Source organism: Pseudorca crassidens, chromosome 18 (genome assembly GCF_039906515.1).
Source record: "Pseudorca crassidens isolate mPseCra1 chromosome 18, mPseCra1.hap1, whole genome shotgun sequence".
In the NCBI taxonomy this organism is placed as follows: Eukaryota; Metazoa; Chordata; class Mammalia; order Artiodactyla; family Delphinidae; genus Pseudorca; species Pseudorca crassidens.
The window spans coordinates 69,648,709-69,664,699 of NC_090313.1; the positions used below are offsets into that span (position 1 = coordinate 69,648,709).

General features: G+C 39.5%; 1 long non-coding RNA gene across 1 annotated transcript; it reads right to left on the reverse strand.

Moving 5' to 3' along the window:
- Positions 1-3,043: 3,043 nt before the first annotated feature.
- Positions 3,044-14,035, reverse strand: LOC137211335 (uncharacterized). Its single transcript, XR_010937034.1, has 3 exons — positions 13,924-14,035; positions 3,431-3,562; positions 3,044-3,319 (listed from the first exon to the last, which is right to left on the reverse strand). It is a non-coding gene; the product is annotated as an uncharacterized lncRNA (long non-coding RNA).
- Positions 14,036-15,991: the final 1,956 nt, after the last annotated feature.

The window sequence follows — 15,991 nt, forward strand, 5'->3', positions numbered from 1 at the left end:
CCCAGTAGTGTGCGGGTGCTCCTGTGCCCCTGAGGCCTGGCCAGTATATTCTAATATCATTTCACTTGTGTTGTACAGAAACAAGGATCATGCGCAGAACACTGCTGTGCGTTTGTACATCTGTACAGTCCAGACATAAGGAGTGGTGTAATCTTTTATGATCCCTGTCTCACTTAGGATTCAGTCTTACGAAGCACCTTGTTCAAAGATTTAAGTTTAATAAACAGAATCGGCAGCCTGGGGAGGGAGTAGTTTCTCAGGTTGCTGAGCCGAGCCGTCTGCTCTCAGCTGCGCTCCTCCCTGACAGAATGAGTCACCCACCCATCTGTGGGGGACCTTTTGATCAGCCTTCTCTTAGGGCATACGATGAATTCATTGCATTTTTTTTTTCTTTTTATACAAGTGTATGTCTTTTTTTTCTAGATTGTGAGTAACTTGATGAGTTATACTCATAGTTCCTGGATTCAGGAACTCAATGATGCTGAAAAGATGGTTGACTGATTGAGTGACTGAATTATTTCCACTTGACTGGTTTACTACTCATTTGGTAGGACTCTGGGTTTAAGTTATAGAACTCAGACTTGCTTAAGGAGGCTATTTAAAATAAAATAAAAATATTAACGTATTAACAAAAACAAATATTAAGCTTCTCAGTTTAAACTTTCCTCTCAAGTCCTTGATCCCCTAAAGTCTTCCTTTATTGTCCCAGGCTAGAGAAAGATGACTCGTCACCATTTTAGTGGCACAGCGGACTGGAAAGTCAGGCTTGGGGAAGAGATCGTAGAGTTCTATATGAGGAAAGCCTTAAGTGGATGACAGATGGAGAAACCACTCCCTGTTGCAGGTTGATAATGGAGAGGAGAGAAAAGCCCAAGCTGGACTTGTGCCCAAGAGGGGCAGGTGTGTTAGGTAAATTGAGGGAAGCACAGAGGACAATGGTTTTCTGTCTGATACCCCAGGAAGCTTCAGGGGCTGGGCCAGAGAGGCACCCTGGTGCAGAAAGTCTCAGAGGAGAATGCAGCTGTGCTCTGTAGCCAGTGAGGGTTGAGGGGCACCGGAGGAGGTGCTACTGGAGTGCAAGCAGAGAGAGGCTAGATCGTGAGTTACACGCTCCAGAGGTTGCAGCTGTGAATTTTGTCAGGGTGTAAGCAGTGGTCAGGTGGACAGGAGACACCTGACCTGAGGCCAGAGGAACCACGGAGCTCTAAGAACCTCTGTGCTCCAGAGCCCCAGGGCCGTATGAGCTCTGTTCCCTTTATTCAACCCAATACCATCAGGAGGGAGCTCGCAGATACAGGAGAGAGTAATTATCCCAGATTAGAGAAAGTCAAGTACATTTTCTCTCCACGAAGACCAGACAAAATTTATATTTTCTCTGCATCTGAGTGGAACTGTGAACAATTTTGCAACTCTTTAGATTAGTTTATCCGTGAGGGGAAATTTATTGGTTCACAGAATCCAAAGGGTTGTAAAGGACACAGACTAAGCTGTGAGAAGGGTACAGTCTAACCGGGGTGGGGGCAGGAGCTCAGATTTTCTTTTTTGAAAAACTCCAAGTGTTTTTATTTTTTAAATTATTTATTGATTTATCTGTTGGTTGCGTTGGGTCTTCACTGCTGTGCACAGGCTTTCTCTAGTTGTGGAGAGTGGGGGCTACCCTTCATTGTGGTGTGTGGCCTTCTCAGAGCACAGACTCAGTAGTTGTGGCGCACGGGCTTAGTTGCTCTGTGGCATGTGGGATCTTCCCGGACAAGGGCTCAAACCCGTGTCCCCTGCATTGGCAGGCGGATTCTTAACCACTGTGCCACCAGGGAAGCCCCAGATTTCCTCTTCTTCTAATCTCTGCTTTGTTCACTACTGACCTACTTTCTCACTACTGACCAGGTCCTCCACATGGAGAAGTTTGATATTCTGTACTTTGATATTCTATACCATTAGAGGAAGGGAAATTTCCCTCAAGGTTGTTTGGATCTCAAGTTCAAAATCCCAGGGAATGACTGTATTAGCTTATGAGTTGGGTGTCCCACATGGACCAGTCAATTGTATAGTCTGGGGGATGCTATTTTCAATGCCCCTCCTCCCTCTTGGGTGAGTTGCCTGATGTTGAACCAACAAACTGTGGTTAAGGAGTCAGGGACACATAAGTCCAGAGTGGTTCCCATGGTGGCCATGCACTGGAGGGATAGTTCCCAGGAGAAGGAAGATTGAGGGTGATGGTGAAAAAAAGCGCCAACTATCCACCAACGTGACATCAACCCTCTGCCATGATGTATACACCCCAGGACATTCTTCTTTCTTGGGGGCAATGGTATATTTGGTGACTCCCTCAGGGAAGTCCACAGTAATCATACCAACCTCCAGAATAGACCCAGTGATTCTTCACACATGTGGTTTTACCTCATGTTGAATCCAGGCTGGCATGTGTGATAAACAGAACACAGTGAGTGGATGGCATATGGCTTTCCAGGCTGGGTCGTAAATAGCGCTGTGGCTTGCACTTGCTCTCACGGGTTGCTTGGTCTGGTTGTGAGGACACTGACGCAGTCCTGGGAGAGGACTATGTGGAGAGGAGCTGAGGCCTCCTACCATTAGGCAGCACCAACTTGCCAGTCACATGAGTGGTCAGCCTGTAAGTTGATCCTCGGGTCTTCAGATAATTGCAGCCCTGACTGCAATTTCATGAAGGACTCCTCCAGGTCAACTGCCCAGCTAAGTTGTTCTCAAATTCTTGACCATGAAAAAATGGCAAAGGTGATAAATACTTAACTGTTTTTAAGCCACTGGGTTTTGGAGTAGTTTATTATGTATGATTAACTAATTTGTGTACGTTTCCAAACAAGGTAAGTCAGGGTGAACCTTCCAGGCCTGAAGTAGGCATAATGCCCATCTAACATGACTCAAATAGGGAGGAAATGGACACAGAATCCTATGTTATTTTCCTTGGGTTCTACAGCTAGTCTTTCAAAAAGAAAAACAAAACAAAAAAAAAATGCAGGAAACAAAGAATTTCTGACATGTATTTTTCCTAGTTTGCTAATAACATCACTGGAACATTGGGAAAGGAAATGGCGCACAGCATATTGAGAGAGAGAGGAAGAGAAAGGAAACACTGGAAAAGTATTCAGAATCTCTGCGTTTTCATCCCAGCTCTTGGTCAAGTCATTAAGCCATTTCTGCTCCAACCTCCCTGGGTGACTGGAGGATCACATGGGATAATGAAGGTGGAAGAGCTCTAAACATTTTCATCACCTTGCAGATATCACGTGTCATTGTCACAATCATGAGGACAAAGAGCGTGGATGTGGGTTAGAATTAGAAACTGGGAAAAAGGAGAGAGAGAAGAAATAAGTGAAAACTTGCCTATTTTTCCCCTTAAGGAAGTAGCGTCCTAATAATAGGAAACTATCTTTTAGGCAATTTTGAATATTACCTTAATATCATTTGGGAATATCTTTGTATGCAGAGAAACTATGAAGTCAGATCTCCAGAAGGCCCAGAGTTGCAGAGTTGGTAATAAGTGGATTCCTAACAATTCTTTGTTTCCTGGTACACTCCTGGCATCCTATAGCATAACGCAAATGCAGCTAGATATGAGGGTCACAGCTCTTGCTAATCCCGTGATGCTCACTGATGTATGGCTTCACTCTTGGAATGTGTTATCTGTATCAGTCTTCCCACAGGGATCTCATACCTCAGCAGTTATATTTCATGAGTAGAGGTGTAACTGATGAATCTTCTAATTTTATAGTCTGAAATGGGATGATAAAATGCTAGATTTATAGATATTATTTCATTTTGCACAACACTCACGTTTCTTATTCCCATCTGGCGTGAAGAAAAGAAATTTGCTCTCCCTTTAATGTGTCACACTGTTAAATGTATGTTGCTGAAGATCTTGAGGAGCTGAAGCAGAGCTGCCCACCAGCATAAAAGCTATGGTGCTGTGGGCAATACTTTAATGCAAGCAGAGCTTAACCTAAGGCATTTTATTGCCATTGCAGTTATTTATTTAGTTATTTTTTTGGAAGGGGAAGATAAATCTTTATATCCTGGTTTATTAACAAAACCTGTCCTCAAATTAGGATGGACTTTCTTAGGTACACACTTGGCTGCCAATTCTTCCCCAAATTTCACGCTATTAAGTGTGCAGACTACTCCATTGTCATAGTGTATCAGAAATTCTGCGCAAGGAGTACATTTGCAATTGCAGCCTTATCAGGTGGCCTTCCTATGGCCATGAAAAAATGGCTTCTGATAGATTTCAAGGAATTGAAATTGCAAGTTTCTCTCTTCTGAAACCAGAACTTCTCCCCTGTACCTAACAGGGACTGCCCTCCTGACTCCCCAGATTCCCTAGAAATACCATTTTTTCATGCATATACTTTTATATTTAGCATACTCTCATTAACATGTCATTTTTTTTATGGGAGAACATTAGGCATTCATCTTATACAACAGAAGAGAGACACAAAAATATGAGAGTCACAAAGGAGATGAGAGAGGAAAATGCAGGAAAAAGAATGTTTCTGTATTATTCAAAATCACTGCATTCAAATAATATTAGTCTTTACATAACTAACACTTAAAAAAAAGAAGAGAAGGCAATGCAAAATGAATTTGTGAAAGAAATTTGCAAAGGAGTAATAAGTATCAAAGGGCAAATCCTCTTTATTTGGAGAGGGGCAGGTAGAATGTCAGGTAGCGGCATTTGTCACTTTATTAACATCAGTGTATGTGTGTTTCTTTCATGAAATCGATTGATACTGCTTTAAGGTAGTTTTACTTCTCATTATTTCATTTCTTAGCACTTTTTCTTTTCTGGACCAACATTGTTCAGGAGCCTACTTAATTTTACCTTTTCATTTATTTTTTTAATTTTTTGGCTTTTTTTTTTTTTAACATACAATGGTGTGTTAGCTTCTGCTTTATAACAAAGTGAATCAGCTATACATATACATATATCCCCGTATTTCCTCCCTTTTGCATCTCCCTCCCACCCTCCCATCCCACCTCTCTAGTTGGTCACAAAACACCAAGCTGATCTCCCTGTGCCATGCAGCTGCTTCCCACTAGCTATCGGTTTTACATTTGATAGTGTATATATGTCCATGCCACTCTCTCACTTCGTCCCAGCTTACCCTTTCCCCTCCCTGTGTCCTCAAGTCCATTCTCTACATCTGTGTCTTTATTCCTGTCCTGCCCCTAGGTTCTTCAGAACCGTTTTTTTTTTTTAGATTCCATATATATGTGTTAGCATATGGTATTTATTTTTCTCTTTCTGACTGACTTCACTCTGTATGACAGACTCTAGGTCCATCCACCTCACTACAAGTAACTCAGTTTCATTCCTTTTTATGGCTGAGTAATATTCCTCTGTATATATGTGCCACATCTTCTTTATCCATTCATCCATCGATGGATACTTAGGTTGTTTTGATATCTTAGCTATTGTAAATAATGCTGCAATGAACATAGGGGTGCATATATCTTTTTGAACTAGTGTTTTCATATTTTTTGTATATATACCCAGAAGTGATTCCACTAGCTAGATCACATGGTAGTTGACAGGCAGTATTTCACAGATTAATTTTAAAGCACACGTTAGCGTTATCCAAATCCTCCTTTAAGAATTTGCAAACTTATAAATATTTAAATAGGGAAAAACTCTATCACTTATCCTATTTTTAATAACTTCTAATCTATTATATATGTTTGTATATATGATAAGTAATACCTTCACATAGAAAGAGAATTAATAGCCCATTTCCTTGTTACATTAAGAAATAATCTGGTGTTCCCTAAATATTGGTATGTATTTCATCATTTTCAACCCCACATATTTACCTACTATATACAAGGGACTTTTGAGAGATCTCAAAGTGATGTTGGGAAGATAAAAGCAAATACTTAGCACAGAGTTATTAGGGGGAGAGGATAATAATAATTACAGTTGAAAAGTATTCAGCACTTATATTGTACCAGGAATATTTATGTATTTACCTATTACTCATTTAACACAAATTAGTTAAATGTCACCATAATTCTCACGTGGTTTCCATTTGATAGAGAAACAGATACCCATGATGATTAAGAAGCTTGATGAATCATAAGGATATAAACTGGGTGAAATGATAGTGACTTGGGAGGTCGAGTCAGAGAAGTCTTGTAAAAGAGGCAGCATTTGGAGAGAGTGATGGAGGGGAAGGATGGATGAGATGGGGTTGCTCTGGACATGCGGACGTGTGCTCTGACTTTTCCTTAGAGGGGTGGGCATCTTTTCATGTAAGAAACATGATTATGCATCATTTCACTGGCTGCATAGGATTCAACTTTATAGCTGTGCCATGACTTCCTTCTCTTATTTTTGAACACTTCATCCCACTACCTGCTACTATAAACGATGCCACAGGAAGCTGCCTTGGTCACACATCCTGAGCCCTCCCGATTATTTCTCTTTGATAAATTCCCAGAAGTAGGACTTTGTAGTCAAAATGTGTAGGCATTTAACATTTTACCCACAATTCTACATAGCCCTGTGTGGCTTGTAGCAGCAGGACTCAAACCCAAGGCCAGCTGACCCAAGGCAAGGTTCCAACCACTAAAAGACTCCTGTAGTCTGTTGGGAGCCCCTCCAAAATCTTTTTTTTTTAATCTTTAAATATTTGCCAATCTGGTAATTAGAAATTTTGCAAATCCTTATCACTCCTCTCCAACATGCTCAATACTAAAGTCATTATTTTCCTTAATACACAAACAAAAATAACCCCCAAAACAAGAACAAAAAACTAAAACCTCTTTTCTGTCCCATGTTCTTGTTTTGTTTATCGTCACCACCATCCATTCAGTCGTTGAGACTGGGAGTCTTGTTGGCCTCTCTCCTCCTGTTCACCAGGCGTGTCCCATCACCACCAAACCCTTCCCATTCTACTTCCTCTCTCTGGCATCTGTCCCTCTTTCCCAGCTCTACTACCACTGACTTCCTGCAAGTCCTTCTCATTTTCCTACATTCTGTATTCAGTAATTCCTGGTGTCTAGAATTAAAAACCTCCATGCTGCCAGTGAGAGGTCTTTGTAAGAGGAATTGTATGGGAAAGGATCATGTAAAACCCCAGCTTAAATCCTTTCAGAGCTCCCCATTGCCACAATCCCTACAGCATTAAATGCAGACACTGTAATTTGGTGTGCTGGTCTTTCACACTCTGGCCCTGGCCGTCACTTTAGCTCCGAGCCTGCCTTTCTGCCCTGTGTCATTCCCTCAGCTTTAGCCCCTGCAGTTATTTCCAGTCCCCAGAGGGACTCTATGCTCTGGCCTTTTTAATTTTGCTCTGCCTGGTGAGTCTTTATCATCCTTTAAGGCCAGGCTTGCACTTTTCTTCTGTGTGACGCCTTTGCTGGCCTCCAGAGTCGTTGCTGGGCACCCTCTCCTTCATGTCATCTGTGTACCTTGTGCACATCACCATCAGAGCAATATAAACGAGATTTTGTTTTCCTGGAGGCCAAACAACAAACCTTGGTCTGGGCAATAGAAGGAAAAAATAACATGTGTTCTTTTAGTGAATTTATCATGTGAGGATAACAGAAGTACCTGCATCATCAGGTGGTTGTGAGATAACGCACGTGAAACCCTAGACGCATGTCTGCCTCACTATAAACACTTGGTATGTATTAATTATTATTGCTGTTGTTATTGTGATTCATTTAAGAAGACTTCTGATCCAATGGATATTGTAATAAGAGGGACAAAACAAATTTACAGCTGTAGCATAAGAGGAGGGATGCTCCTTTCCCAAATGATAGTGCTGCTGTACTTTAATATGGAAATTACCTTTAGGTGTCTGAGATAATAGAATGATAATAATTCTTATTGTGGTAATAACAACAACAATAAAAATAATAAATCTAATAATCATTCGCTGCTTACTCTGTACCAGGCCATAACAGGCTAAGTACTGTATTCCTTATGTGTTATCTCATTTCATTTCCACAGAAGCCTCTCAAGGCAAGCATTTTTGTTCCTTTTGACAGATGAGAACTTCTGAAATTTAGGAAGGTCAGTTGTCTTGCCTAAGCTTCCACAACTGGAAACAGTGGAAGGAGGGTTTGAAGGAGGTGAAATTCACTGTAATTACACCCAATCCTTGGTTGACCTCTGATTTAAGCCTCTGTTGGAGCTTTATCCTCAGTCTTATGTGCAAAGGTCCTTCCCCTTGGAGACTGATGAAAGACACCCTCAACTTACAACATCTTTTCCTTGAAGAGAATCAGGAACCACCTTATGGGTGATCATCCATGTGCACTTTGAAAAACGTTTTTGAGAATTCCAGGGGGCATATGAGGAATTTGTCTGAATTCTACGTTCAGCCACTGTGGGCTTTAGAATACCTTGTGATTTGTGATCCTTTCTATGCTTCTGAGCGGACTTGTATAGGTAGGGAGAGAAGAGGTGTGGAGTCCACCCTCTTTGTAGGCTCTGCACCCAATAGGTGTTGAGCAAAGGTAAGGCGGGAGAAGGTTGCATTTGAGGAATGTTATTCAGTTGCATTTAAAAAATAGGACATTTAGGGCTTCCCTGGTGGCGCAGTGGTTGAGAGTCTGCCTGCCGATGCAGGGGACGCGGGTTCGTGCCCTGGTCCGGGAAGATCCCACATGCTGCGGAGCGGCTGGGCCCGTGAGCCATGGCCACTGAGCCTGCGCGTCCGGAGCCTGTGCTCCGCAACGGGAGAGGCCACAACAGTGAGAGGCCCACGTACCGCAAAAAATAAATAAATAAAATAAGAAATAGGACATTTGGAAAATCATGTCAATGCTTAAGAATGTATCTGTGCCTTAAACCTTATTTCCAAAAGACTATAGGGTGTGCTATAGTCTAAACGGAGTTAAAAGAAAAAACTCTACTTCTTTACATATTATAATATTTTTATTTTTAAATTATTTTTATTAACTTTTATTACTCTTTTTAAACTGAGTAACGGACAATGCATCTCCTATAATTTGTATGCTTATTGCAGAAATGCTTGGTAAATATATCTGCTATTTACTGTGTAGTTATCATTAGAAAGCCAAGTTTTCTGGGCAAAATTTTCGTAGCTATACATCAATTTGTTAGAGATGTAGAACCCCTCTCTCTCTTCCAGTCTCACCAGAATATCCCCACATCTAGATTACCACAGAGCCAGATAGCTGGTCACTTAGAATATGGGTGTTTAAAGGACCTTTTAATTTTGACCTTGTTCAGTGTGGAGTCTCTGACTAACTGGAAATCAATAGGAGTATGGATGGAGCAGGGTGGGGACAGATACATAAACAACTGCATTTGAACTTTTCTGTTTTTCCCTGTTACAAGTAATGTTGCTATATTCATTCCTTACATGTCTTTTCGTACATATTTCTGTTGAGTTTACACCTAGAAGTTGAACATCTGGGCAACAGAGTATGTGTGCATTGAGCTTTAGAAGATCCAGCCAGTTTTCCAACATGGTACCCATTTAAATGCACTGATGACAATTCCAATGGTTCCCTATCCTAGCGACACTTGATATTTTCTATCTTCTTCATTTTTACTATTCTAGTGTTTATACCTTATTACTGTCTCAATTATAATTTCCTTGATAACTAGTGATTGTTGAGTACTTTTTCAAATGCTTACTGACCATTTGGATATCATCTTTTGTGAAATGCTTGAATAAATCTTCTGACCATTATTTAAAAATTGGGACTCTTGGTCTTTATCTCACTGTTTTGTAGAAGTTCTTTGTAGGTTATAAATATGAGCCGTTTGTCACACATGTGGATAGCAAATATTTTCTTGTCTGGGGCTTGTCTTTTCACTTTCTTAATGGTGTTCTTTGATGAACAGAAATTCCCAGTTCTATGAAATCTTACTTTTTAGTCTTTTTCTTTATGGTTAGTAACTTTTGTGTCCTGTGTAAGAAAATATGCCCACCCTTAATGTCATGACGATATTCTCTTAAATTCACTTCTAGAAGTTAGTTTCCTTCCTTCTTCCCTTCCATTCTTCCTTCTTTCATTTCTTTTTTATTTCCATTTAGGTTTGCAATCCACTTAGGATTGATTTTTATGTATAGCATGAAATAGGAACAATAAATTTATGTTTTCACTTTCGTTTTTGAAGTCTCTTTTCTCTAGTTATAAGATTCTAGGTTGGCAGTTTTTTTCTTTCAGCACTTTAAAAATGCCGTTTCATTGTCTTATGGACAATGCACAGTTTCAGTTGAAAAGTCAGCTATTTCTCATTATTGCTCTTTGAAGGTAATGAACCTTGTCTTACAGACTTTAGTTTTCAGCAGTTTTACTATGAGGTATCTAGACATGGTTTTCCTTGTATTTGTACTGCTTGACAGTGGTAGAGGCTCTAGAATCTTTATGTCTCTATCATTTTACGTCATTTGTCAGTTTTGCAAAATTCACAGCCAGTCTGTCTTCACATATTGCTTCTGACCCATTGTCTCTCCCCTCTTCTTCTGAAGCTAATAATCATCAGATTTTTTGTTTTTGTTTTTTACAGTGTCTCGTATATTTCTTGTGGTCTTTTTTCTTGTGATCTTTTCTGTACTTGCTGTTCCTTATTTCTCTTCATGATTTCAGTCTATGTACTTTCAATTGGTTCATCTCCAGTTTGCTAATTCTTCCTTGTACCATTTTTAATTTATCATTTAACCCATTCATCACATTTTTAATTTAGGTTATTATATTTTTTATTTCCAGAATTCCCATTTGATTCTTTTTATAGATTATGTTATCTGGTGAAACTCACCATTTTGCCACCTATTTACTTGAATAATAATCATTGATATTCTAAATTTCTGATCACTTAACAGATTGGTTTTTTTTTAAACTTCTCTTGATATTCGGTCATTTGATGTTGCATATTTGGACATTTTTCTGGTTTTTTTTTGAATTTTATTTATTTTTTTAAACAGCAGGTTCTTATTAGTTATCCATTTAATACATATTAGTGTATATATGTCAATCCCAATCTCCCAGTTCATCACACCATCACCCCCGCATCACTGCCACTTTCCCCACTTTGTGTCCATATGTTTGTTCTCTACTTCTGTGTCTCAATTTCTGCCCTACAAACCGGTTCAGCTGTACCATTTTTCTAGGTTCCACATATATGTGTTAGTATACGATATTTGTTTTTCTCTTTCTGACTTCGCTCCGTATGACAGTCTCTATGTCCATCCACGTCTCTACAAATGACCCAATTTTGTTCCTTTTTATGGCTGAGTAATATTCCATTGTATATATGTACCACATCTTCTTTATCCATTCATCTGTCGATGGGCATTTAGGTTGCTTCCATGACCTGGCTTTTGTAAATAATGCTGCAGTGAACATTGGGGTGCATGTATCTTTTTGAATTATGGTTTTCTCAGGGTATATGCCCAGTAGTGGGATTGCTGGGCCGTATGGTAGTTCTATTTTTAGTTTTTTAAGGAACATCCATACTGTTCTCCATAGTAGCTGTATCAATTTACATTCCTACCAACAGTGCAAGAGGGTTCCCTTTTCTCCACACACTTTCTAGCATTTGCTGTTTGTAGATTTTCTGATGATGCCCATTCTAACTGGTGTGATACCTCATTGTAGTTTTTTGTTGTTGTTGTTTTGAGGTTTTTTTTGTGTGTGTGTTTTTGCGGTATGCAGGCCTCTCACTGTTGTGGCCTCTCCTGCTGAGGAGCACAGGCTCTGGACGCGCAGGCTCAGCGGCCATGGCTCATGGGCCCAGCCGCTCCGCAGCATGTGGGATCTTCCCGGACCGAGGCACAAACCCGTGTCCCCTGCATCGGCAGGTGGACTCTCAACCACTGCACCACCAGGGAAGCCCTCATTGTAGTTTTGATCTGCATTTCTCTAATAATTAGTGATGTTGAGCAGCTTTCCATGTGCTTCTTGGCCATCTGTACGTCTTCTTTGGAGAAATGTCTATTTAGGTCTTCTGCCCATTTTTGGATTGGGTTGTTTGTTTTTTTAATGTTGAGCTGCATGAGCTGTTTATATATTTTGGAGATTAATCCTTTGTCCGTTGATTCATTTGCAAATATTTTCTCCCAGTCTGAGGGTTGCCTTTTCATCTTGTTTGTAGTTTCCTTTGCTGTGCAAAAACTTAAGTTTCATTTGTTTCATTTTTTTTCATGATTTTGCTTGATTTTCTTGCATGCCTGGGGATTTTTTTTTTAATAAAATTCTCATCTACTGGGAACATATACATTTGATCCATCATAAATGGAATTTAAGTGTGTTATGACAATCTTCGCTCTGCTTCACTTAGTTTTCTTCCTTTTATATTTTCTGTTGTGAGTCAGACACAAGTTTACTTTGTCCCACAAGCAAAGTCACATATCAAGCTCCAGGAGTTACCTTCTTGAACTTGTCTCTTTATCTTTGAGGTGAGGTAGGTGGACTATCTCTCCATTTCCCCTTGTGGATAGAGAAGGAAAATGTCACAACACCCCAACAATGTTTTCCAATGATATTTTCTTTTCCATCTCAGATTTCCTTCTTGGCCTTGATAAACTCCTTTATGAATAGTTTACACCTCATCTTGAAGTGGGAGAGTACTGACATCTATTGTTTTGTGGCCTCAGTTGAAACAAACAGAAAATTCCTTTTTAATAACCTGTTAGAATTTTTAAAATATTATCCTTCTTGCAGATATAAAAGTATTGTTAGTATTTATTTGAAATGTTTAATTTTTTATTTTTTAAAAAAAATTTTTATCAGAGTATAGTGGATTTACAATATTGTGTTAGTTTCAGGTGTACAGCAAAGTGAATCAGTTATGAAATGTTTAATTTTTAATTGTTTAAAATTGTGATGAATCCCTAAAAAATGTAAACATTATTGGTCCATGTGTACCAATGAAGTAGTTAACCCATGGGTTCTAAAAATTTGAGAAACACTGCCCTAAATTTTTTGTCATTGAACACAGTCATATAATCCACCTGCTAAGAATCAAAACTACCCATCTTTGACCCACTGTAGTCATATATTTTTTGATGTGTTGAATTTGAGGTGTCTGGAAAACACCAATATTCAATACCAATAAGCTTTTAAAATTATGAGTCTAGACCTCAGATATTAGGATATCATCAATATATAGAAGTCATAGAAATGGCTGCGACACTCAGGTAAAGCGAGTAGAATGAAAAGACAGTGGAAGCCAGAGTATATAAAACACAAATGAAAGTGACATGACGGTCCTAAGACTTTATATTTGGTGAAGAACCCTTGTTCTTCCAAGATTCCCTTAACTCTCATGTACACAAATCATTTTACCTTTGAGTACCTTTATCACTCTTGCTGTAATCTCTAATTCCATGACTACATATATATATTAATATATATATACACTAAATATATATTATATGTATAATGTATATATATATATACTAAATATATAAATATATATATATTTCCAGCTGCTTCTAAATTCACCTACTGAAAACCAAGTGGGAGCTGAGCAGATCAGAGTCTGAGATTATATCCATTGGCTTGTGTGTGTGTATGTGTGTGAATTAACTCTGACCCAGTGACTGATAATGATTAGTGATAGAAAAATGGTGATGATTATGGAATAAAATGCCATTTTAGCTTAACTAAGCCATTCTCTTTTCCTACAGAGATAAGGTTCTGCATCTCTTTTTGCTGTCACCCTTACTGATATCTCATGTATCTTAAACTATCATCACTTTGACATTCTGTTACTGCTGCATGCCATTAGCATCCTGTTCCATAGCACTCTTGGAGAATCTTGACTGCCGGTGAACTGACCCAGCAGTTATGGCCAAATGCTTTAGGAATGCTCCTGTACATTATAAACACATCAATGGGCATGTTGATGTGATAATGATGAAATTACACTTTCTCCCTTTCAGTAGCTTCCAGAGAGACACTTACATGGGGATGCCTCCGGGTAAAGCTCCTTGCCCACCAGTCCCTGCAATGTCTGGAACCCTGGGAGCTGGAGGGATTGAAGCCCAAGAGATGGTAACCTTTGCCTTGATCTTTGACTCTGCTAATTCAATGAAAAACATAAGAATAGTATTACTAGAACCCTCCAAGATATTTACACTCAGTGAATTTACATAAATTATTGACATCAGAAAATTCCTTTTCTCTTGGATGAAGATTCCCACTTGCTAAAGATTGCGTGTTGATCAGTCACATGGACTTAAAGAATTATAATGTAGGAATAAAGGAAAGTAGAGTCAAAGTCCCTGCCTCTATCTCCCACTCCCTGGAACCTCCACTGAGATGATGCTCCCAGCTCTTGAAAACTGACTCCTTGACTTCTCTCTGCTGACATCAGTACCACTCAAGCATGGTCAACATTTGAGTTTGGTAGTGTCTGTGGGTTTCAGTGTGTGTTGAGAGTTTGGGGAAAAAAGAGGTCAGATCCAGAAGGAACAGTCCTTTTTGCTAGAGACTGATACCTGTTGCAGACCATGCAGGTGATTACACTGGAGTTTTAATCTAAAGTTTCAGAACTTTATTAAGAAATATTGCTTTCTTCTTTATATCACCTATGATCTTTCCCCATTACATACTTCTTGTTATTGGGAAAAACACACTATAGTTGCCCTAACATTAAAACATGTTCATGGCTCCAAAAAGGAACTTTAGATTTTATTCTGTGTTTTCAGCTTTGATAACGTTATCTAGGGCAAGACTCAATCTCTCTGGACTACTGTAGTTTTCTGTTCAGTAAACAAAAGAGTGAAAAGTGAGAGAGCAAAAGAGATTCTGACTTTTTCTCCTTCATACATTCTTTCATAAAACATTTAATGAAGGAGCAGGAGGTGTATCAGTAAGATACAGACCAATCCATCAAAAAACTTCATTGTAGAGTAGAAGAAAGAGGCCCATGACCAATGGACATGCACATAGTATGACAAATGCTGTAGTAGGGTCATTACTATACTAGAGGATCACACATTCAGGAACAAATTAAATTAGGAAGACATTTGGGAGGGTTTCCCCAAAGAAGATGTCAGTTGGGTTGGGCTTTGGACAGTGATTAGGGTTTGATTCAATGGGGTTGTGGGGAAGCAATTCCAGACAGAAGGAAGAGAATAAGCAAAGGTTTATGCACATTTAAGGACTGATGGGCCCTCAGATTTTACTAGATAGAATGTATGGATGGTGGCAGTAGATGGAATGTGAAAGCATATGGCACAGAATCATTAGGGACATTGAGTGCCATGCTAAAGAATTTACGAGAATGGGAAATAAGGTACTGTGTCTCTTCCTAGTTTTGAAAGTAATATGACAGTCACAAATAATAGAAACCAAGATAATCCCTTAAAGATGATAATTCTTGGTTGGAGAACCTCTTAATGAAAAATAAATGAGAAGAAATATGTGTCACTCTGTCTTACCTTTAGTGCAGTGTGGATTCAGAGTAAGTCGCCTCTTTCAAGTGTTTGCCTCATCTGTTAATGTTCACCGTGGTTACTGGTGTTTGGATCGGCTCTTGAATTATCCTGGCATTGATTCATCTTTCCAGACAGCTGCTCCTTTGAAGCATCATTGCAAGAGATGCTTCGCTACTTATCTAGACAGAGTGTACACTTGTCAATCAAAACATAAATAGCACCCAAGTAACCTGCATGTCCAGAGGCTGGGGGAAACGCAGGGCTGCTTTCCCATTGAAGATCTGCCAAGTTTAGAATGACCATCTCCTTAGCGAGCTCTCTGAAATTGCAGAGGGACTCCCAGCATGAGAATTTCTGCTTCTGCTCTCAGTCTTTCATACACACCCTTTACTATTCTAGAAAGAAGTCTCCAAAGGGCTTCCCACAACTTCAAAAGTACTGCTCTGCGGTGTTGTACCTGCTTTGGGGGCAACTGAATATGCTTTTCCATTGCTTTGCCTTCTTCTGTATCAGCATTAGAATTTTTCCTTTTTTCCTAGCCCCCTTCACCACCAAAATGTTCAGGCCTGAAGTTTCTCATTATTCAAATC